Source organism: Podarcis liolepis (assembly GCF_965112155.1).
Source record: "Podarcis liolepis genome assembly, chromosome: 4".
NCBI classification, from domain to species: Eukaryota; Metazoa; Chordata; class Lepidosauria; order Squamata; family Lacertidae; genus Podarcis; species Podarcis liolepis.
In genome coordinates, this window is record NC_139558.1 from 7,187,664 (window position 1) to 7,211,971 (window position 24,308).

Here is a 24,308-nt window from a genome sequence, read left to right on the forward strand (position 1 = left end):
AGAAATAGATTTATTGAAACATCAAATGGCCTTGCTGGGAACAAACACACAGCCATTAACGTTACAAAAAGACTACTAAACATGGTGTTGCATTTAGTATACAAGTGGGTCAACTTTAGACCGAGAAGCACTACTTGTAAGAGGATAGTGAAATATTACACAAATCAAAGGCTAGTTCAGGCAAAATTATTCCTTCCTGTAGAGCTTACAATATAAATTGAGGCACGGGGGGGGGAGGGGGGAGGGAATGGGTGGAAGTTACATGGTGACAAGTGCTGAATTAAGCAAATTCAGGTGCACATAACTTAAGCGTTATTTCATTTGGAGATGTGGACTTCAGCAATTCAGCCAAAGCATTCGCAGAAGAAAGAGGTGGTTTGGGGACTAGGATTTGTGGAAGAAAGAGGTGGTTCACCATTAGATGAATTTCGATGAGTTGCAATGTCATACAAGGGCAGTTGCGAAAATGACCTGGCGATAGTTTCTTTTGTTGGACAGCCTATTTGTATTCCAGCCAAAGCTCTTCCCATGATAGCAGTCTGGGAGGGCTATTGAATCAGCACCAACATTGGCATGCCTGCTTTTGTTATTTCTGGAACAGTTCTCGCTGGCTCAATGTATGCCGGAGGAAGCCAACAATTTAAGTAGCTTGTCCTCTTGCCATCTCTGCTCCAACCACAGTAGAGCTCAGGTCCTATTGAACAGAACCTTGGTTACTTCACTATGGTAGGCTCAATTCACCCCTTGTGAATGGGTGATCCCCAGCTTGGGCTATGGATCTGGCTGAATTGGGAGTTGCAAAACTGATTTACGGTCCTTTATTATGGTCAGAGTCTCAGCAAAGAGTAGATTCAAGTGATGGTTCTTTGAGAAGCTAGTCTGGAGCCCACTTCGTGAGCCACTGCAGGTTTTTAGGCCTCCTTGAAGCCATGTAGCTTTCAGATCTTTGCCTTATTTTACCCATATGGTTATCCCTCTGTTTTCCTCAATTCCTAAAAAGTTTCTCCTTTCTGTTACACATTTTATGAATAATAAATGAATAGGTCACATTTCTGAGCAATGAATAAGAATTCAAAGCAAGTAGTAGCAGGCAATATCTGTGTAAGACTGCATCTACTACGTGCATCTCACAGACTCTGCTTCTTGCTCTATCATAGACTGTTCCCACACTCCTTCCTGACCCTACAAACATTTCTTGTTTCCTTGGTCTTGCCAGCCCCTCTGCTTCTTTCTTCTTTCTTCTCTGTACCCACTGGCTGCTTTTGGAAAACAAACCTCAGCTTACCTTTCCAACCTAGAGCTTGCCCTGCCCTTTCTTGAGGCATCTGCCTATGACCATTCATAGAGAGCCAGTGTGGTGTAGTGGTTAAGAGCGGTAGTCACGTAATCTGGGAAACCGGGTTCGTGTCTCCGCTCCTCCACATGCAGCTGCTGGGTGACCTTGGGCCAGTCACACTTCTGTGAAGTCTCTCAGCCCCACTCACCTCACAGAGTGTTTGTTGTGGGGGAGGAAGGGAAAGGAGAATGTTAGCCGCTTTGAGACTCCTGAAGGGGAGTGAAAGGCGGGATATCAAATCCAAACTCTTCTTCTTCTTCTTCTTCATGAAGAGAATAGAAATGGGTGGACCTGTCAGCTTCTCTCAGTTTCTATTTTTCCCGATCTTAATTTCAGGACTCCACATTTCCACATCAGTGAGCATTTTATTGTGAGCTTCTTCTAATTACACATTTTTGTGTACAGCTTTGCCTAATACATTTTCTCAATGCATTTCCCCCTAATCTAATGCATTTTTGCATGTTATTTTAATCAATATATGCATTTTAATGCACATTTTGCCCTACTAAAGAATTTTTCTTCACATTACTTGCCTGGACAACCACAGTGCAAAATTCAAAGAAGTGTGGATTTCGAAAGATGGCTGTGTTTCAGTTCGGGAAATGTGACTCATGTAGATTTGCCTTTAAACATGAATTGAATCAAATTTCTCCTCACCTCCAGCAGAGACTCAGGTCTTTCTTTTTCTCTCTTTCTCCCCACCCCAGACTTTGACCCTGCAGGAAGAACAGGGCTCCACCAGGGCATGACACCTCATCTCTAGTTGAGAACAGTACAAAACGTAGAGAGAAGCTGTTTGTTTTCTGCAACCAGAACAGCTCATACTGCAATAACCTCTGCAGATGATGGTAATATGTGTAAACATGTGATGGTTTACTTGGGTTGCTTTTTCTTCCTTCCTCTTGAAATCCCATGAAGGGTGGTTTAGAGAGGAGCTAGAACTCGAGCTGGTGCTGGATGAAGCTGCATCACTTTGTAACTAGTAGGAATCATAGAAGCATAGAATTGTAGAGTTGGAAGGGATACTGCCAGGGAGATAAAGTCCATCATGGCCCTAAGCCGTCTGCCGGACGATCCATCAATCTCCCGTAGGCACGCAGTATCAGCAATTAGTGACATGAGTTTCTAGAAACAAGCTTGCCACATTCTAGAGCTCATGCACACTCTATCAGCAGATAATTTACAGCAGAAGTTGCACGCAGGAGAGCATTATTTACAAACTTTATTCAGCGTTGATCAGAACAAAGAAAGCCATGACTGCCTGCATCAGTGTCTCCGACACAGAGAGAAAACGAAAAGCAACAGAAAACATAAACATCCTGTGAACAGGAAATACGCAGACTCTGTGACTCACAGCCTGCTCCCTTTTAAGGTGGAACGGAAATATCCTAACACCCTGAGGATCATCTAGTCCAAGCTTCCTCAAACTCGGCCCTCCAGGTGTTTTTGGCCTACAACTCCCATGATCCCTAGCTAGCAGGACCAGTGGTCAGGGATGATGGGAATTGTAGTCTCAGAACATCTGGAGGGCCAAGTTTGGGGAAGCCTGATCTAGTCCAACCCCCTGCAGTACAGGAATTTACATCAGTGCAGGAATATGCAGCTGTCCCATATGGGGATCAGACCTGCAACCTTGGTTTTATCAGAACCACACTCTAACCAACTGAACTATCCAGGCTTTCACGTTTAGGAGGATTGCAGTAAATTGCCATGGTTTATTTCTGGTGTGGATCCTGTTATTCCATTGGTGTGGGCAATTATCGTGAAGCTTCTGAATAGTTCAACTGGTTTTTATTTTCCACAGGGGGATCGGTGTAGAGGTACAAACTCTTGTACAATCATGTTGTGGAACAGAGGAAAATAGAGGCAGAATAAAATGCACATGTGTGTAGGTGCCTACCAGTAATGCCTTGCCGTCAGTTGGATAAGCCTTTCAATGGTCATTTGAACACATATTCCATAAGCATAAGTGGCAGACATGCATGAGCCTATCCACTGTTATAATGTGTGTGAGTTGATGCAAGAGCTTTTTCAAGGCATGTGTGTAAAAACTCCACAGGCACAGGTTATTTGAACACATGTAGCTTTCAAAGGCACTCCATCGGCTCCTGTGATTTTCTGAAAGCATGTAGAAATGGAATACTGCACAAAAAGAGAAGGAATGTTTTCACATATTCCTAAAGTAGCTCTACACAGAAACCTTTGATGGTGCTTCACTTTGCAGGGTTTCAACTGTGAGATCCAGAAACATTCTACTTTTTCAGTTTAGACTCAGGGCAGTTTCACACATTTTAGAAAGAGGAGGTTCATGACTTTGATATTACATTAAACTGCTGTGGGATTAACATGTTTCTTCTTCTCTGTATATTTAAACAACAGGTCTAGCCATTGATGCTCACAGCATAAAGCCCCTGGATGCACATATATGTTTGCTTTTTCTGCTCCAAAACCAAAACACTTTCACACTATTATGGGTATTTGTTTCAAACAGACACTGGCTTTCCAAATAATGTCATATCATTCATTGCTGGGAGTGGGAGAAACAGTGTGTCCCTTTGCCTAAATATAAGTTAATATTGTGTCACCTGGGGCTACAATCTCACCCACATTCCCTTACAGCTGATTGTCAGAAAAATCACCGGTCACAAATGGAGAGTTTAAGATCCATTTAGAGAAAAGGGGGGGGGAATTATTTTGCATTTGGTTATTGGGAAACTAATGTCTCAAAGGCTTCTTTTACAACTAAAAATATCTCAAATCATTATTATTTGGATACTGTGATGCTATTAGTCTGGTTGGCAGCCAAGTGCTGGTCTGAGGCACTACTCATATACAAACACAAAGTTTAATAATTGATTCTATCGAGGTTTCCATTTTTGGATAGCAATGAATGGAAGAAGAAAAAATAAGCCAAGGGGCAAATTCAATGACTTCAAACAAATACCCCATGAAAGAAAGAAATTACCACAATTTAGAAATGATTCTAAAATAATTGGTCAAAGGTTATTTTCCTTGAGGACAAAGTACTTGATGTGCTAGTCTTGTGTGGTTCTACTTATTCATTTATTTTTCCCAGAAGGACTGCTGTGGCTGCTTCGAAAAGACATGTGTTTTATTATTCTAAACCAGGGATTATGAGATGTTCAATATATTATGGATTATGTACTGAGGGAAGAGGCTTCCTTCTGCAAACAACTTCTCATTCTCTTCTTCCCGGGTTGATCGAAAACATGAGTGTGCAGGAATGATTTTTTTAAAAAAATAATCTTGAATATGAGACGGTCGTCTGTGAAGATCTAACCATTCCGGGGAACATGTTCACATGTCACACCACTAGAAAATAGCCTGTTATGGCATTTCAACCTTTGCTGTGAATATAACTGTGTAGACCCCATTTACTATAACAGTGGGATCAATAGGGTTGCAAAAATACAGCTTGGAGCTTGGAGAGGACTAATTCTGCTGCTAGCTGCTGGTTTTCACCTGGCACTTCAACCTCTTGATTTACTCGAAACTAATGCGCACATTTCTTGGCCAAATTACGCTACAAAAATTAAGATGTGCATTAGATTCGATGGCACATTTACATTCACCAGTAAATACCCCTTTTGGTTTCAAGGTTCTGAAAATTGAGGTGCGCATCCTGCCAGGCAAGGATACTGTTTGTAATTGTTATGCTTTGCAGGCGGAGGGCACTGTTCTGAAATCAGTCTAACTAGTTTGTAGTTAGAAATTAGTTTGTACTCTGAAATCAGAGTAACTGACTTCCGGGTTGGCGCCATCGCCGAATGGCGGACTCCCTCCGAGCTCCGGAGGGAGTCTGCTCGGCAGGGGCTGGGTCCTACCGCGCCGGCGATGCGGGGACCCTTAAAAACCACGGGCACGGAGCCCGTGGACATGGGTGACTCGGCTGGCACCGTTAGCGCCCTCCCGACTTGTGAAGGAGCCTTTTTAAAGGCTACGGATCGGGTGCCGGGGAGTGGCGTGGTGCTGTGAGTCCTCTGCTTTCCCTGCCGAGCGAAGCCGCATGCCATTCGATGGAGAGCGCTGACTTCTTCTATTGAAAATTCGGACTATCAACAACAACCCGTGAGTAATTTGGAAACCGGGTTTAAAAGGAGAAAAAAAGAATTTTTTTCGGATTCGGCACGAGTGGGGGAGATCCAAAAAGGAAGTCAGTCCTCCCCCTATTGTAAACATTCTAAAACAAGGACTGAGAAACCAAGGTCAAGAGAAAAGCGTATTTTTGATAAAAATTATTAATTCCACGATGGGAAATTATAAGAACTGTGCTGGAGGAGAAGAGTGGAGGGTGAGAAGGAAAATGTAACCCCCCCCCCGGGAACCGGGGCGATTCGTGAGAGAGCCTGGTGAAGAGAGACAGAGACTTTGACAGCTGTCAAAGTAGCTGTCAAAGTTGGAGAATATAAAGAGGACTTTGCCATGAGGACTTTGCTGGTTAATTTTGTTACAATTTGCTACAATTTGGATATAAACTGTTGAAAATAAGGAACAACAATTTGACTTTTGGATCAGAGGAAACAAAGTTATTACAATCCCCCTAGAGGGGTTTCGGGACACTACAAGAACGGTCGTAAGTGGGAAAATACTCTTGGAATCGCACAGGACTTGTTATCTCCTGGGAAAGCTGCAAAACTGAAACAGTATTTCGTCTACAGGGGTGTTTATATTAAAGGAGACAATAGAATTTTCTATTGAAGAAAGGAAGGGACTGGACGTAAGTTTTTGTTCTTGAATAACAATAACCTCTGTAGAGGTACCAAATTTCTGAATTAGAACGTTTTAGCAGCGGAACAGGACAAGAAACCTGAGAAAGTGAGAAAAAAGAACAAAGGACTGATTACGACATGGAAAGAACAATGGGGGGAGTGTTAAAGACCAAGGAAACTAAAGGCCCTTTGGGGTCTCTTTTAGACTGGATGTTTGAAGTTAAATTTCATTAAAATAAATAAATTTAAAAAAACCCCGGCAAGGTGGAACTGGGGAAAAATCTGGCTATGGATTTGAGATTTCCAGGCTGACAATAGACAGACTGATGGATATGGGGAATTCAAACCGGGGAAGGGGAGGGGGAGATTTGGAATCCAAAGGCTGTGCAACTATTTTTTGAATCTTTTTATATCCTTTATATTTTATATTTTTATATAACTTCTTGTATATCATCTTATTTTGACTGGACGTGTTTATTAAAAAAGGGAATTCGTGGAAGGAAACTGGGGCGGACCTTGGGGAATTTTTTTTTCTTTTTTTTCTTTCTGTTAATGATGAGGGATGGTGGAATGATTGTATAACTTAAATTGAATAGTGGGTCACACAAATTAAGTTTTAAATTGGGAGTGAGAGCTTGTAGAACCAAATTAATGAAAGGGGAATACAGTCGGGAGGGGGATGGGGGAGTCCCAGAAAGTTGGCAATGAAAGTAAGGTTTTAAGTGTATTTTATCTTTCTTTATTCTTCGTACTTCTATCTTTTGTGTTTTGGAAACATTAATAAATATGATTTTTAAAAAAATTTAAAAAATGAAATCAGAGTAACTAGCTTGTAATTAGTTTCCGAACATCTTGATTCCTTTCCTTTCCTTATTGAATATTTCAAATTTCAAAAATGAGGGGTGCTAAAAAGTTGTAACGTGACTTGGGAATTCAAAAGATATTTGGGTTAAATTAATATAATTTAGTTTTGCTTGATAAATAACCATATTAAAATATTGACTTTTTATGTTTTCATCTTGTCTTATTATTTTTAGGGATAAAAATGTGGTAACATTGTATAAAAATCATTAAAAATGACTGCCAAGCACTTACAGTTATAGGATATATGCCTGAGCATAGCAGACATGTCAAAAAGCAAGAAGACGAGAGAAGAAGCCTTGAGAAGAAGCCTTGAAGGAAAGTAAGCAAAATGCTTCAATGCCAACAAATGAAATAATTTTCTCTGCTGATGAAAATAAAGAACAAATAGCTGTTGCCCAAGATTGAACTGATGGAAGTTATGAATTGACATTAGGAAAACCAAGTACGCCTTCCACTTCAAATATATATAAAAAAAGTGTAGAACACATTAGAAATACGTAATGTCACTAGGCAAAGCATCAGAGATAGTACTGGCCACAGCTGCCATCACCATTACCTCTGTGTTCATGCTGGCTTGATTACTGAAGAAGATGAGACATTTGTAGCAGATCACAATAAAGTCAAGAGGGCCCAAGAAAATGTTATGAAATCCCTAGGTCAGGAATTTGATGATATTTGTCAGAAGGCTGTATTTTAAAAAACTATTTTTATTAAAGCTTGAAAAACAAAGGAAAAATGATATACATAAGTCAACATCAGAGATCAAACATAAAAGCTTAATTCATTCCTTCCTTTACTTTGCAAACGCAACAAGAAGGAAAAGAAAGAAAAGAAAAGAAAAAGAAGGGTGAAATTGACTGCATCTTCTTCGATGGCCGTGAAGCTACAACTAAAGTTATGCTGAAAGCAGATAATTCAGATCTGCAGTTCCCCAGCCTCATCACAGAACAGCAATCTTCTGTGTACAGTGAGCCAGTTGGAAGATATGTTTAACCACTTCAGTCCAGAGAACGGCTACACCCCAATACACTCCTCCCATCCACCTACTGGTTGCAAATCTGCAGGTAGGATGGCCTTCCTCCTTCTCTCCATGTTCCTATCATATTATATCAGGCTTTAAAGCACCAGGGAAGAAGATAGCAAGCAGGGTGGGTGGGTGAGAGAGAGACAGCCTTTCTTCCTTACCTGCTGCAGAAACAGTTGGCACTGGTGCTCCTGCAACATCAGCTAAGGAAATCTAGGATATTATGACATGGGAGATCTCACAGGGTGTGACTGGGGGCTCAAGAGGGGCTAGGGGAAAGATTCAGACTATGTCATTAGCAGCTTGAAGGACTGGGCATGAATTTAACTAGGTTATTTTCCTTTTAAAAAAATAAATGGTAGTTGAAGCTCAATTAACCATACCTAATTCTAAAGCAGATTACTTGAAGAAGTATTCAGTTGAAGAACATGGTGTTTGCTTTTCTTTCTCTTACTGGGTCAGTTTGGGCCTCTGTCTATTCTCAGCTTGGACTCCAGCCCTCCCACTTGGATAGAAGTGAGGCGTTAACAGGGTCATTATTCAAATTAATTTGGTAGCCAGTTATTTCTTTGCTATAAGTTTTGGTGGTTCTCTCTCTCTCTCCTCCCCCATCCCTTTAATTCTTCTGCTGCAGTGGAGTTAATTTGTCAATGCAGAAGGAAGCGGAAGGGAGCATAAACTTTTTTAGCTTGCTAGAAGTGCAGAAACATCTGCTGAAGTCATAAGTGGCTTGCTGGCTGAGTTCAGCAGGGGAAAAGCTGGCAATTAATCTGAAGTGTCAGTGTGCGAGATGGAAGTGGTGGTGCCGAGTTTCTGGGGACAAAAAGGTAGCGTCGGCAGCCAAAGGCTGCATATGTTTCTGTAACTTAAAAAAAGAAAGGAAACCTAAAAGGTGCTTTGTTGTAGCAGAACAAACTCTGCCCCAAGAATGCTGCTTAACCTGTGGAGCTGAATCAAACGGACCTGCACTATAAAAGTGGGCATGGAGTAATGTCTTCTACTGGGTGGCATTAACAATCCTTTGAGCTCTGGGTCCAAAGACTGTTCCTATCCTCCTTGAATCCCATGAGGAGTGTTACCAAATTTCACCCCAGCTATATGCCAACTAGGATGAAAACATCTCAGCAGGTTATGGATACATTTTTAAAATGATGAAAAGCCCCTAACATGGAGAGGGGCCAGCGGGAACACCAGCTCCACGCAGCACTGAAGGTTTGATATGTGCATGGCCATGAGCAGTCTGGAATTATCTAAAATGTGTTATATGGTGCTGCTCAAATAGAACCATCTCAAGTGTGGTGGGAGGGTTTTCACTGATTTCTTCAGCATCGGAAGGACTTGAATGTGCCTGATTGTGCAATCCACTCAAGGTTCCACAATCTGCTCCAGTATTCTGGCCAAAGTGGAACCATTCTATTCTCCAATGTTTCTTCTTTTCTTCCAGAACAACTTGGCACAAATCATCCCTACAGTCCATTTTCACCAGTCCTGTATTTGTACTAAAGTTCCAGAACTGCCGAGCAGATCGGACAATAGAGAATTTTGCTTTTATTTGTGCCAACTTGCATTTCAAAGGCTCAAAACATAGGAGCACTCATCATGTGTTACATAATTACTGTCACATGGAGGAACATCATACTCTACTGAAAAACTCTATAGATAATCTGGGATAACAAATGACTGGTGGATAAAAGATGTCCATACACGTTTCTGTAATCATAGTTTCAGAAAGTGAAGTATCAGATTCTGAGAGATAACTGAAAACAGAGCTTGGCACCTAGAATAAATCAGGGAATTAAGAGTTAAGTAATCCAAGGACCAGAAAAACATACAGAAGAGATGTAAATGGATCAGTGGGAGCAAAGAAGATCAAAGAGTATTTAATCTTGGCACATAGAAAGCAGTAATGTGGAAGAGAGAAGAATGCCTGTCCAGGGGGATAGACGCAGGGAATAGCAAATGCAGTTAAAATAAAAAGCAAGAAACCATAAACAATCTAGAACTAATGAAACAAACAGAGAACAAAAGGTAAGAAACAGCACAAGGGGGAATGCATTAAAAATAGTGTACAAAGGAGAAGAAAATCACAAAGGAATCGCATAACAATAACTTATTTTTAGATTATGTTTGCCTCCCAGAAGATGCTTGCAAACACCTTCCCCCATTCCAACCATACTGTATTTGAAAACATTTATTTATCTGGCGTTTTTCTCCCCAATCCAAAGCACATGAAAAAAAAACAGTTTTCCCACGTTTACTGGGGTGAAAGTCCTTTTGATTTAAATCAGAGACTCACCATTAAGGTGGCTAAGCATTGCAGTCCTAGAGTGCCAGCCCATGTTTACACAGAAGTAAGTCTCACTGAATTCTGCTGAATTTCTGGCCTAGTAAATGTGTTTGGGGTTGCAGTGTTACAGCTCTTTTAGAAATTACACCTCCCCCCCCAAAAAAAGAGAGGAATGGACCAGAGATCCCTGTGCTTGCGCTTCTTACACAAAATCAGAGGCAAATATAACGGGTCCCGATGCACCAGACCCTCAGGCAATGGGGCCACAGGATTCTAACTTAAGTAGGTGGTCTGGAGTGCAGACTGGAACCCCCATATGACACCTCCCCATATGCCCAAATTACATGTAAAGAGGTCACAGCCCCCCTCCAGGCTAGTCCCAGCCTCACACACCATACTCCATGCATTCTTCACATGTGACAAGGGCCTTAATAGTCACACTGATGTATGAACAGACATCCCCTTCATGGGTGGGGATCTCTCATATGGAGGGTCCTTTGCCTTCACAGCCTATGGAGTATGCAGACTGTGGGGTGCATGGCCAGCAGTGGGTGGAGCTAACTTGAAATATATATGAGTGTGTGTGTGTGTGTCTGAACCTCCTCCTTATAAGTTCTCAGTAAGGGGGGGTATTATAAGAATTTTAAGGCCTTACATAAATGTACCAAGCAAGCACATACATAAATGTATAGACCACATGTCTGAGACCCAAAGAAAAAGTCCTGAAACCAGTTGTCTCTTCCACATTGACCTCAAATATTTCTCTGCAAGGTCGAAGGAAATGGGTAGCTTCCCCATTGTCTCTTTGCTCACAAATCCTGTCTCAAGGGCACAGTTAAGATAGGAATAGGGTGAGCTGTGACCTGGATTCAATAACTAAGTAGTTATCATAGCAAAAGAATTGCCAGGATGCCCAGGTAATCCAATCAGGTAACCTGGCAGACAGGATAAAAACAACGCACTCAGATTTCTGTTGTAGTCTGCCCCTTCTCTGGTGTACCATATGTATGATGTATGGATGGGTGGACTTGGGCTCCAGGGTGGGCAGTTCAAAAGTCTATATAAGGGCTTGCACATCTTTGTTCTGGGTCCTCCTCCTCTCTCCTGCCTGTGGGGGGAGCACCCTGTTGCAACAGCTTTAATAAAGATCAGGCTTACCAGCTTCTTTGCTTCTCAATATTCTCTGGTTGGCCTCTGTTATTTTCTCCTACTGATGGAGAACCTACAAAGGACTCTTGTGTACCCCATAAGGGAAAGGGAGCAGTTTTTGTTTACAACAGGGGGCTTTTGCGCATCTTCATGCTAGGGGAAGTACTGTCTACAAAATCAACTCTGAATGAAGTGAAAAGGGCAGGCAGGCAATGGTGAGTGCAAAGCAACTGGGAACTGTTCTTCTGGGAACAGTGCTTGGCTGGGGCTTATGATTTCCTAGAATCATATAATTTTAGAGTTGGAGGGACCACGAAGGTCATCCAACTGTATAATCCAGGAGTGGACCAGAAGAGAGACATTCCCTCTCTGGTCAACTCCCCAAAGGCCAACCGGCATAGGCATGGCCGTGCCATGGAGCACTATTCTTGCCCTCCAACCATCTTCCCCACCCATGGGGCACACATGGGGATAATTCATTTGTACCTTAACAATTGATGTAAGGCATCTTCTAGAGCATTTTGACATAAAGGTGGCCTATGACTGTTTTGTATTTATTGCTTATTTATTATCAGGATTTATATCCCAATCACATTTCTTTGGTGGCTGAATAAATAAAACAAGCATTACCTAAAATGTATACCACATCCCTCCTCTTCAAGGCACAGACAGTAGTGTATAAATTAATGCCGATCTGAATCATTCTGCCATTGTCTTGAGTGCCCCACAACTTGTGCATTTCTTGAAACGGTGATTAGGAGTAGGAAATCACAGCTATTCATGGCACCCCTAGTTTCAAAATGCACCTATCCAATAACTTAGCACAAAAGAAAGTCTGGATTCCCATAACATTTGTGTATGCATTTATGTATGCATTTAAAATACCTGCTGTCTCCTGTGTTGTTATGAAAAGTAATGTGCACAGGGCTGGCTGGCTTCAAGCATTTAGTATTGCTGGTTAAAAGTAAAGCCTGAAGCGGAACAACTAGCGCCATGACCATGTTTGTTGCCTTTCTGTTTTCTGGTTTTTAAGTACGATACATTTCTTGCCTTTCTTCCTGTGCAGATGTAAAGTGTTTGATCTCATTATATACCCACCAGGCATGATGAAACAGCAGGCACCGATGTTATACTTTGCTGGCTAATCTGAACGGAGACAGCAGCAACAGAGGTGAATCCTTCAACACTACAAACAGCTTCTCAAAAGCAAATTCTGCCTTGCAGAGAGTCTTCAGAGGTCTGGACTCAAAGCAGTCAGATCCTGCTAACCCACTGCAGCTTGGCATGAGGAGCTGTAGTTATTTGTACAGGTCATTTCGTGCTGGCTTGTATTTGCATAAGCCCTGATGGCTCCAACTGATTTGGACCTTCTCTGGATCACCCTAAATGTTGAGATGGGGTTGCCCTGAGATTCAAAGATGTGCTGTGAATTGTATTGATTAAGAGTTTATAGAACAACACTCTAACTCTAGGGAGTGCTGTGAAAACTCTGTATATAGGGTTGCTTCCTATACTAATTTGAAGTCAGGCGTTGTGTGCTTTTTAAAATACTTATTCTGTGATAGTGAGGCCTCTGACATTGCTAAGCTAAAGCGCTGTGATGCTAGGGAATTTTCATGAAAATCATAGAATTGTAGAGTTGGAAGGGAGCCCTTCATGCTCTTTATTGCAGCTTGTAAAACAGTGATTGAATTGCCCCCCAAACCTCAGGCTTTTATATACATTATTTACACTGTAAATCCTGTCTGACTGGCTGATTCTGCTTCCTTCCTGGAGCCTGATTGGTCTTTTCCTGCAGGCCAATCAGTTGTTGCATTCTAGAATCCTACCAGCCTAATAGGCTGATTAACTTCCTCCTGGAGCCTGATTGGTCTTTTCCTGCAAGCCAATCAGTTGTTGCATTCTAGGATGCCTATTTTACTTGCCTATTGTTCTAGGATCCAAGCATAGTACAGAACAGCATCCATGACAGATGGCCCTCTAACATCTGCTTAAAAACCTCCAGGGAAGGAGAGTCTACAACCTCCTGAGGGAGACCATTCCCACTGCCAGAAAGTTTTTCCTGGTGTTTAGTCGGAATCTCCTTTCTTGTTATTTGAATCCATTGGTTTGAGCCCAACCCTCCAGAGCAGCAGAAAACAAGCTTGCTCCTTCTATGGGACAGCCCTTGAGATATTTGATTCATATCTCCTCTCAGACTCCTTTTTTTCCAGGCTAAACATACCCAGCTCCTTCAACTCTTCCTCATAAGGCTTGGTTGCCCTCCTCTGCACACATTGCAGCTTGTCAACATCCTTCTTAAATTTTGTCACCCAGAACTGGACACAGTATTCCAGGTGTGGCCTGAACAAGGCAGAATAGAGTGGTATTATTACTTCCCTTGATCTAGACACAATATACTTTTGTTGATGCAGACAGTTGGCTGAGATTAAACTATACAGAAGCCTTAGGAAAGGGGAAGCTATGCAGAGCAGACTACAGATTGGAAAACTGATGTAAGGACATCCCAGGAAGCAAGGTGCAGAGGTGGCAGAAGGCCTCGAGGCAGGAAGGCTGGAGCGAAACTTCACACTGCAGCCAGTGTCCCAAGAGAAGCGCCCTGTGCCATTTTCGAAGGATCCTTCCTGAAATACTGGCTGCGTGCTATTGCAAATGATACACCAAGATGATCAAACACCTTTTGATTTAAAGTACAGCTTGTACAAAAACATAGCAAACAACTGTTGGAAATGTGGGGAATGTATCATATGTGGTGAACATGTAGAAAGATTAGAGAATTTTGGTGCCTTTTTTATGATGAGCTGGAAAAAAAAACTTTGGGTTATCCTTTCTAAAAAAAGCCCAAGGCTTTTCTGCTAAGCATTCTCAACAACGATATTCCGAAAAATTTGAGAGAATTTTTTCTATATGCCACGGCTGCAGCTCGAACATTGATAGCAACAAACTGGAAAGGCGGAAATGTTTCAGCTATAACGGACTAGCAAATAAGTCAAAAGGTATTAACTGTTGTAAGAATGTATTAGAAGGACTACAAAGAATAACTCAATAATGATAGGTATATTCATTACTAGAATAAGGCTATACACCAGGAAATGATAGGCAGTTCAACTACACCTTTTTCTTTTTTCTGGTTTTTTCTTTCTTTAACTCATGTTAATAAAAAGATAAGACAAAAAAAATAGTAAAAATACGAGTCAGTTTAATTTATGTAAATAAACAGAATACTACTTGTACAATGGTACCTTGGGCTACATACGCTTCAGGTTACATACGCTTCAGGTTACAGACTCCGCTAACCCAGAAATAATACCTCGGGTTAAAAACAGAAATTGTGCTCCGGTGGTGCAGTGGCAGCGGGAGGCCCCATTAGCTAAAGTGGTGCTTCAGGTTAAGAACAGTTTCAGGTTAAGAACGGACCTCCGGAACGAATTAAGTACTTAACCCGAGGTACCACTGTATATGGTTTTTGCTTACATGGATTATATATATGTTTACTCAAGAAGATGTACAATACATATGTATATGTATGTTATACGAGATATGCTATTGAAATGTGTCATATGATATAAGAGATTGTTAATAAAGCTAAAAAAATAAAAAAAAATAAAGTACAGCTTGCACAGTCTTGTAGGCCCAGAAAACGGTCTGCTGGTAAGGTCTCTCAAGTCCCGGGAGTGAAAAGTTACTCTGCCATGGTTTGGGATTGCCTATGGCAGCCTTCCTCTTCTCAGCGCTAAATTCGCAACTCTCCAATTCTGTGATTCTATGATTCTTAGCCACAGGACAGAGACAGAGGGGGGCTAGTGGCAGGACATCTTGAGTCTTTGCAAGCATGCATATTGAATGTTTTCAAAGCCCTCCATCCTTTGCAAACAGTTGGTTGGAACACCAGTGGAGTTCGGTCCTTTCATCATGGCAAGCAGTGTGATACTTACATAGCCTGCATCCATCCCACTTCTCATACAGTAGAGCATTGAGAACTGATGGCCCTGAGCAAAAAATCAGCTCCCTGAAGGTTACCATCTGGCTTCGAATTGCCAAGCCAGAGTCAAATGGTGTGTATAAATTTCCTTGTGGCTTTGAGTGGATACAAGAAACAGTGGTGAAAATAACCATTCTGCAAGTTTCTTCATAACATAAAAAATATGTCCATTCTCCTCTTTTCTTGGCAGCAAAAAATTTCAGAAACTTAAAGAGGAAAGGAGCTTTAAAATTTGCCTTGAGGAATGGTTTGGGGAGTGTTTTATCTTTAGGCACATTAATACAAAAGGTACGTAATAAGCAAGTTCTCAATTTTTTGCAATACCTGAAAATTCAAGTTTATTATTCAAAATAATATGTTTGTTTTTGTACTGAATAATTGCACCTTTTGAGGTTTTAATGATAACTCTGTTGGAAAACAGTGCCTACTATCCAAAGTATTCAGAGTGGTTTGATTAACAGTGATAAAATACTACTTTATTTAGAGCCAGTGTGGTGTAGTGGTTAAGAGCGGTAGTCACGTAATCTGGGGAACCGGGTTCGCGTCTCCGCTCCTCCACATGCAGCTGCTGGGTAACCTTGGGCCAGTCACACTTCTGTGAAGTCTCTCAGTCCCACTCACCTCACAGAGTGTTTGTTGTGGGGGAGGAAGGGAAAGGAGATTGTTAGCCACTTTGAGACTCCTGAAGGGGAGTGAAAGGCGGGATATCAAATCCAAACTCTTCTTCTTCTTCTTCTTCTAAATTAAAATTGAGTGGAGAGTTGCTTACTGAGATGACCAATTCTTACAATGGACATCATATATATGTATATTCAATGGGTAAGCTTTTAATAAAAAAACTATAACATATACATTATGCTGTAAGAATATACAGATTGCATAGTAATTCAATTGCTACATATTTGAATGATGCACTGAGACTTCCTTCCACATCTGATGGGGCTGTGACATCACCTAGCAATATGGAAAATATATTTTATTATATGTTAAAGACATTATAGTTAAAGAGATCCCGTTGATACCTATAAATATTTTATGTGAAGCCTTATGTTAGATCTGAACACAGACAGTTATTGGCTAATTCATTAATTATAGGTAGGATTTTATTACTAAATATTAGGAACAAGAACATTTGCCAAGTCCTGAGATCTGGAAATGAAAGAATTGGAAGATGGCGTTGATTTGTAATAGCACAATCCTAACCATGTCTTCTCAGAAGTAAATCCTACTGAGTGGGGCTTCCTCCTAGGTAGGTAAGGCTAGGATTGTAGCCGTAGTTGACCTGTTTTAAATATCTCCGGGGTGGAAATATTAATTTAAACCAGGGTTTGTTAACACAATAGAACCCATTTATACAATACTTGAACAAGACTGTACCATGGTGACCTACTCATCTAGTGATACTGGCTATGGTCTGAGATAGATGCTGAATATTTTTCTCATTTTCTTTCTCAGTTTGGGCTGTAGTGCTTTTTGTTCATTTAGTTTCTCTTGTTTGTACAGTAATGACTACAGTGATGAGGTACGTGCATTTGTGTGTGTGAATATATCAGAGTGGATGTGCTCATGGGACTTGGGCTTAGTTGTCATGTGAGGTGGTAGATGCATTTTAGAAGTGCCCCCCCCCTCCGCTCTTTCCTCAAAGTGCTTCTCCTGTGGGAATTTCAACTCCCAAAGTGATATTTTCCACAGCCCTGTTTTCATGATTTAGCCTCTTTTCTGTAAACAATTTACTGTAATAAAGTGTGAACATCAGGGCTGTGTAGGAAGGTGTTAGTTTTTTGGGTCTAAAATGAGTGGCGTCTCTTCTAATGAGGGGCAGCTGAGTGGTACCATATGCTCCTAAGTTTTGAAATTAGTCGATCCACCCGTTTAAACGACTTGTCATTTTTCTATTTTGTTCATGCTTTCAGTTCCCTGAACTATAAGCTTGATTATTATGGAATGATCTTCGTTCTTTTACCCAGGTCCTTTATTCAAAGCTATTAATGTGATATTCAGCAGGTGCTGACAGACATAAAGACCTCCTTGAAAAGAGCGAAGATCAGAAGCTTGGCTCTCCAGGGGCTTGGCTCATTAGCAATTATCCATGGACTTATACATTATGAGGGAACACTGGGAACATACAGATCCCTAGCTCAACAAGAAACCTCATTCATCTATCTGTTTGCTAAAAGCCCATTATAAATACCTTTTTCTGCAGCAAAGAGAACTTTAGTAATGGAAAATATAAGTAGCTGATACCTGACTAGTATCCACCAGTAGCACAAATGACAATCTTTCTGTCCTCAGAAAGCCTTCTTTCTAGATGTGGTGGGGAGACATGTTAGTTTACTGTATTCATAAGACTGTATAAATTGAGAAGGGGGATTAATTTTTAACCGGGGGGGGGGACATACAGGTGAGGGGACATTAATCAATGCTCCAGGTCTCCTACCCCCTGGGGTAGGAGAGCACTTTCAGTCCAGCAGCAGGCATAGTCAGAGCAAGACATGGTTGGGCTATGAATGCAACTCTTACCTGTGTACAATGGGCTTCATTCCAGCTACTAGATTCCTACAGACAGACATACAGTCGTATCTCCATTCTGGCATGAAAGAGACACCATCACTTTTCAAGGACACATTCTGGCAAAAGGAAGGTACAGAGCAAGGCCAGCTAGGGAGAAGCCATGATGTGGGGAGGACCAGGGAGAGAAACCTGGAGGGCTCCATTTGGCTCCCACACCTGAGGTTCCTTGCCCCTGCTCAAGACAAACTCAGAATTAGGGCAGGTGAAGAGGGGAGAGGTCCATGGCACAAATGGGTATGAAGTTTAGATTAACTACACTTGGTGTCTGATGCGAGAATGGAGTGAACATGTGCAGAACAGCTGTCCCAATCACATCTAGTTTGGTCCTTAAACAATACAATCTGTAACCCACATTGAGATCTTAGGATGAAGGGCAGGCAGCAAACAAACTGGTTTCTTTTGCTGCCATTTGTAAAGCTAGTAATATTTAGTAATTATTTCTAAGTACGATGTCTCATTGCAGTAGCATTTTCTGCCCCTACTAAAATTTCAAGTAAAAAAGCCCTTGTTGCACTTGTGCTTGTGTGTAGGAGTTATACTCAAGGCTGGTTCCTTTCTGGTTTGGAAGTCCTTTCCTTTGTTGCTTTAGCTAATTTCACTCTGATATGTAGCTATATTTAACACATGGAATTTCTGACCTATCAGCAGAAATGCTCTAGCTATGAAGCAAATGAATCTTAATGTGAGCAGCTAAAGAAGCTTTGATTGTTTTTCCTGCTACTAGGCCAAGTCACTTAAGGAGAGGTTTACAATACGGGTTTACAATTCTCATTAAAATACAAGTTTCTGAAAGATTAAAAGGTATCCTTTACTTTGATCTGCGAAAGGGAAAAGGAAAAGGGTTTATCAGCTTCAAGGGATTTTGGGTTTGCTATGGAGAATTTAACATAACCATAAATTTGTTTCAGTTGAATAGCGTGTTTTAATGTACACGAAATCAGACACAGGAAGTGTTGGGAGCAGAAATTTGGAAAGAAGAAAGCAAAGAAGAAAGGATCAACACTTTAACATAGACGCAAAGGAGTTTTAACCTTCTATAATAATATTCCACAGTGTCTGTGTGCCTGTTTTCTTGGTGCTGGTGTGGGAGATCCTTCAGAGAACCTCCCAGTTTCCACCTGAGAGACAGATTCCCAAATCCTCCTTTCCCATTAGAAACTAAGCCATACCATTGCTTTACAGCAGTGCCATGTGAACATCACAGAAGAAGGTAAGAGCCAAGAGGACCAAAAGAGGAATCAGGGATCCAGAGGAAGGAAGCTGGAGGAAGGAAGCTGGAGCTAGCAGTCAGCCATTCATCTTCAGACCTTATTTGCAACCCTATTTCCAATAGCATGCACACCATTTGATATGCATTTTGCAAGTACGTTTTATACCCTCTGTAAAGGACATTGTGGTGCATTTTATTTTTAGCTGTCTTTTGGTATTGGAAAGAAGGCAGAAGAAAATCCACATTTCACTGGTGATGGAAATATGATCAACTAGCATTCTGGATTCAAAGATCTGCACTGGGACTTGCAGATCTTATGGTTTATGATGCGCTAAGAACCCAGGAGGGCAGACCTGGCTTGCCCATCTCCTCCACCCATGTTCTGATGATTCACACCATGTTGACCCACTCATCCACATTCAAATAACTGGTCAGCATAGTTTACATGAGCTGGCGGATGGATTTCTGAAGCAGGGAGCCTTCTGTTCTCCAGGAAGCTCCCTGCACTTTTTACAATTTTGCAAATACAAATAGCTAAAGTATCTTTAATAAAATAGCAACAGTATTCCAGTTTCTAAAATGTATAGAAAAGATTCACAAAAAAGTGAAGAAAATAAACACTGGCTTTCAAGAGCAAAAAGACTGTGGTCATGGCTAGCTTTTTCTGTTTTTTAAACCTATTAGGTCAGGTTTATACTGAATTAAAGTTTGCCACTCTGCTCCCAGACAGTGAGGTGCTAGCTTTTGTGACACATGTGCTAAACTGCAATCATGCACTATTATTAGTTCCCTGCTGAGAGCTAAAGATGAAGTTTGCTAGCATTGCTTTATGTATTATGCAGTTGTGCATGGAAGGAAGACCAAAAAGCCATACCTGTTTGAACAGAAAGCCTGAAGCCAGAGGCTTTCTGTGACTAAGATTACAATCTGAAACATTCAGGGCTGCTGACAAGGCAGTATGAGGGTACACACTTACTGGGCCTCATGCCAACAGGGGACCTAGACTCTTAGCTTTCATTTAAAAAAAATGAGAAGTTTATTGGGAATTTTAAAAGAAAGTTATAAAACAACTCCTGGAGATAACTTTAAAGCTTCAGTTTTTGGCAGGCAGCACCATTGCTTAATCACAGTTGCCAAGGAATTAAAGAAAGGAATGTTGACCAGCAGAAAGAAATAGGGGAAGGTGGATGAAGGAACTTACCGGGGGTATGTTTGTTTAAGCACTTTCCTCTGTGCCGATGTTATTTCATTCATTCTGCTGCCTTTACAGAATAAAACACAATTGCTATTAGTATTAGGTAGAAGGAATAATAATGCTGCTCCTCTAAGAAAAGGTAGTACCTTTCTAGACCTCAAGGCAGGCTGGGAAATGAAGGCACAGTAATATTCTAGTATCTATTGGCTCTGCCCAGAGCAGGGAGAAACTTCCTCTCTCTTTTGCAACCTAGTTCTGTTTTAGTTCTTGCAAGCCCAGGAAGCGGGGTAAAGTCACTCGTTCTTACAGAACTTCACAAAGAGTTCCTAACCACATTCATTCAGAGCCATATGAGGAAGTACCTCTACATGTGCCTTGTGAACGTCAATAAAATACACGTTTGAGAGCTTTGTGGAGTTTTGTTTATACTCTCCAGATTGAGAGAAGCCTCAGGACGGAATAGTGTTTCCTTTTGGAAATGAAGCAGAGCAGAGACTGTGGTGTCTTTATGATATATGGTTTATTTACACATATATATAACCTGAGCCTGTGATGGAGGGGTTCACAGCATTAACACCCCAAAGGGGTCTTTTTTCTCCCTTAGCCATAGCCTGGAATTCAAGCAGAGAATAAGCATTGCACTCTGATCCTCTGCTAGCTGCTTTTTTCCAGCTTTTCTAGCTCGCATAACAGCAAATTCTGCCCTCAAACTCAGGTATTGTCCTTCTTACTGAGGGCCCAACCATTTTCGGTCTGACACAGAGCTCTCTTACATTTGTTCTCTTAATGGCCCATCACCCAGACAGTTACCTCATCAGGAAACTAGCCTGGTTTGTTTGGCTTTTAACACTTGCTAGAATTAGAGGGGTCTGGCACCCACAAACTCATAACATTATGTTTTACTCAGAAGTAACATCCTTGAAATAAATGAGGTTTCCTTCCTACTGAGCCAAAACGGTGACTTTGCGGTCCCCTCAGCAATTTTCTATGCCCTTCACAACCACTACTGAGTGTTTTCAATTGGTCATCACTGAGCTGTTCTTTATTAGTATACAGTAAACATAAAATAAAAATATAAAATACAGAATGAATCAACAAATACAACGATAAAATAATTAAACACCTCATAGCTGCAGCAAGTTAAAATTCCTGGAAACCCTCCTGGGCATTGTCGGCCAGAAGGTGTTAAAGAAGGATAGAACTTTTTATATGTATGCAACAACAGCAGCAAGAATACTTATTGCAAAATATTGGAAGACACAAGATTTGCCCACACTGGAAGAGTGGCAGACGCAGTTGATGGACTACATGGAATTGGCCGAAATGACTGGCAGAATCCGAGATTTGGGAGAAGAAACAATGGAAGAGGATTGGAAGAAATTCAAAGACTATTTACAAAAATATTATAAGTTATATGAATGTTAAGAGTTTGCATGACTTAGAAAATTTAGCTTCAGCAATAAGATTCGGTGATATGGAAAATTAAGTTATAATTATGAAAGGACTAATGTTTAAAGTAACATCATATTTACTTTAAGGTAAAGTAATCAGATAATAAGTATCTTAAACATAAAATATAACTATTTGAAAGTACAAAGGAATGCATGAAACAAGGTAATAATTTGCTGATATCTTTATTGTAAAGAATGCAGGGTGAGGGAGATGTGGGGAAGTCCAGTTGGTTATGAGAAAACATTTTGGAAAGATGGTTTTCTTTTGTTTTTCTTTCTTTTTTTCTTTTCTTTTTCTATTACTGTTATTTCTTTATGCTGACTTTACACTTGTATCTGAAAAAAGCAATAAAAATATTTTTTTAAAAAAAATTCCTGGAAACCACACTTTAACACATGGGAAACTTTAGTGATGAATGTTGGCGAACCGTTTTGTGTGTGTCTATGTATTTTGCTGAGAGTTGTGAAACAGCACATATCTGCTGCTTGCTCCTGTGTATTTGTATCTTTATTTTCCTCCAAGGTCCTGAAGGCAATTTCCCTTCCCACTTTTATTTTCACAACAGCTCCGTGAAGTAGGCTAGGCTGAGAGTTAGTAGCTGACATGCCATATTTGTGAAACTGAGCATGCTTAAGAGTGTTTTTCGCTTATAAAGTAGTAGCATGTTGTTGTTTTTACAATGTATGCATGAAGGAAGGCACTGAGAATTAATATGCTGCTGAGATAGGGCAGGGGTAGAATTGAATAGGTGTTTGGGCCCTGAAGAGAGCATCTTCCACAGAGGTGTGCATTAACAGAAGCTACATTAGCTATCTGCAATTTGTGTGTGTGTGACTTTAAAAAGCTGAAGGTGACCTACCATATCAGCAACGAAGAGATTGATTTGACTCCCTTCTGAGAAGGTGTTGAAAAATAGCAAATGCTGTAGTTTGGACTGCTCTGCAGAGTTCTTGGCTATTATATGAGTCAGAGCAGGTATAAGTGTGTCGTCCTCTACTCCCTCCCCCACCCCACCAAAGTTAAAAGGGAAAATGTGATTTTAGCAGGCAGCATTTATTAAAGGAACAGATGGCCAAGCATGCAAAAGGAAGGGAGATAGTAGTAATGGGGGACTTCAATTACCCGGATATTTGTTGGACGTCAAACTCAGCCAAGAGCATAAGGTCAAACAGATTCCTCACTGGCCTTGCAGACAACTTCATTGTCCAGAAAGTGGGAGAAGCAACAAGAGGAACAGCCATTTTAGATCTGGTCCTAACCAATGTTGATGACCTGGTTAGTGGGGTAGAAGTGGAAGGATCATTAGGCGCGAGTGATCATGCTCTTCTGAAGTTTACTATACAGCGGAAAGGAGCAGCCAAGCATACTAGGACTCAATTTCTTGACTTTAAGAAAGCCGACTTCATAAAACTTAGGGAAGTGCTGGGTGAGATCCCATGGACAACAATACTAAAAGGAAAGGGAGTTCATGATGGCTGGGAGTTTGTTAAGAGGGAGATACTAAAAGCACAACGTCAGGCAATACCAATGAGACGGAAACATGGAAGGTGCCTAAAGAAGCCAGGGTGGCTATCTAAAGAACTTTTAACTGAATTAAGATTAAAAAAGGATGTGTACAAAAAATGGAAAAGGGGGGAAACCACCAAAGAGGAATTCAAACAAATAGCCAGCACGTGTAGACACAAAGTCAGAAAAGCTAAAGCACAGAATGAACTCAGGCTTGCTAGAGAGGTTAAAAGCAACAAAAAAGGCTTTTATGGGTATGTTCGTAGCAAAAGGAAGAACAAAGAAACAGTGGGGTCACTCAGAGGAGAAGATGGTGAAATGCAAACAGGGGACACAGAAAGGGCTGAACTCCTCAATTCCTTCTTTGCCTCAGTCTTCTCCGATAAAGAAAACAGTGCCCGACCTGAAGAATTTGGAGCAAATGATTCAGCAAAGGAAACACAGCCCAGAATAACTAAGGAGATAGTACAAGAATATTTGGCTAGTTTAGATGTATTCAAGTCTCCAGGGCCAGATGAACTGCATCCAAGAGTATTAAAAGAACTGGCAGATGTGATCTCAGAACCACTGGCAGTCATCTTTGAGAATTCCTGGAGAACAGGCGAAGTCCCGGCAGACTGGAGGAGGGCAAATGTTGTCCCTATTTTCAAAAAGGGGAAAAGAGAGGACCCAAATAATTACCGCCCAGTCAGTCTGACATCAATAGCAGGGAAGATTCTGGAGCAGATCATTAAGCAAACAGTCTGTGAGCACCTAGAAAGGAATGCTGTGATCACCAATAGTCAGCATGGATTTCTGAAAAATAAGTCATGTCAGACTAACCTGATCTCGTTTTTTGACAGAATTACAAGCCTGGTAGATGAAGGGAACGCAGTGGATGTAGCCTACCTTGATTTCAGCAAGGCATTTGACAAGGTGCCCCATGATATTCTTGTAAAGAAGCTGGTAAAATGCGGTCTTGACTATGCTACCACTCAGTGGATTTGTAACTGGCTGACTGAC

At 41.1% G+C, this 24,308-nt stretch overlaps 1 long non-coding RNA gene across 4 annotated transcripts; it reads left to right on the top strand.

Moving 5' to 3' along the window:
* The first annotated feature begins 13,338 nt into the window (after positions 1 to 13,338).
* On the top strand, positions 13,339 to 21,494 carry LOC310706109. 4 transcript variants are annotated; one of them, XR_014525684.1, is made up of 4 exons: positions 14,267 to 14,386; positions 15,563 to 15,660; positions 16,493 to 16,621; positions 18,852 to 19,800. It is a non-coding gene; the product is annotated as an uncharacterized lncRNA (long non-coding RNA). The 4 variants fall into 4 exon arrangements; XR_014525685.1 differs by lacking the exon at positions 14,267 to 14,386 and adding an exon at positions 14,910 to 15,445; XR_014525686.1 differs by lacking the exon at positions 14,267 to 14,386 and adding an exon at positions 14,910 to 15,445 and having other exon boundaries at positions 19,126 to 19,800.
* Positions 21,495 to 24,308: the final 2,814 nt, after the last annotated feature.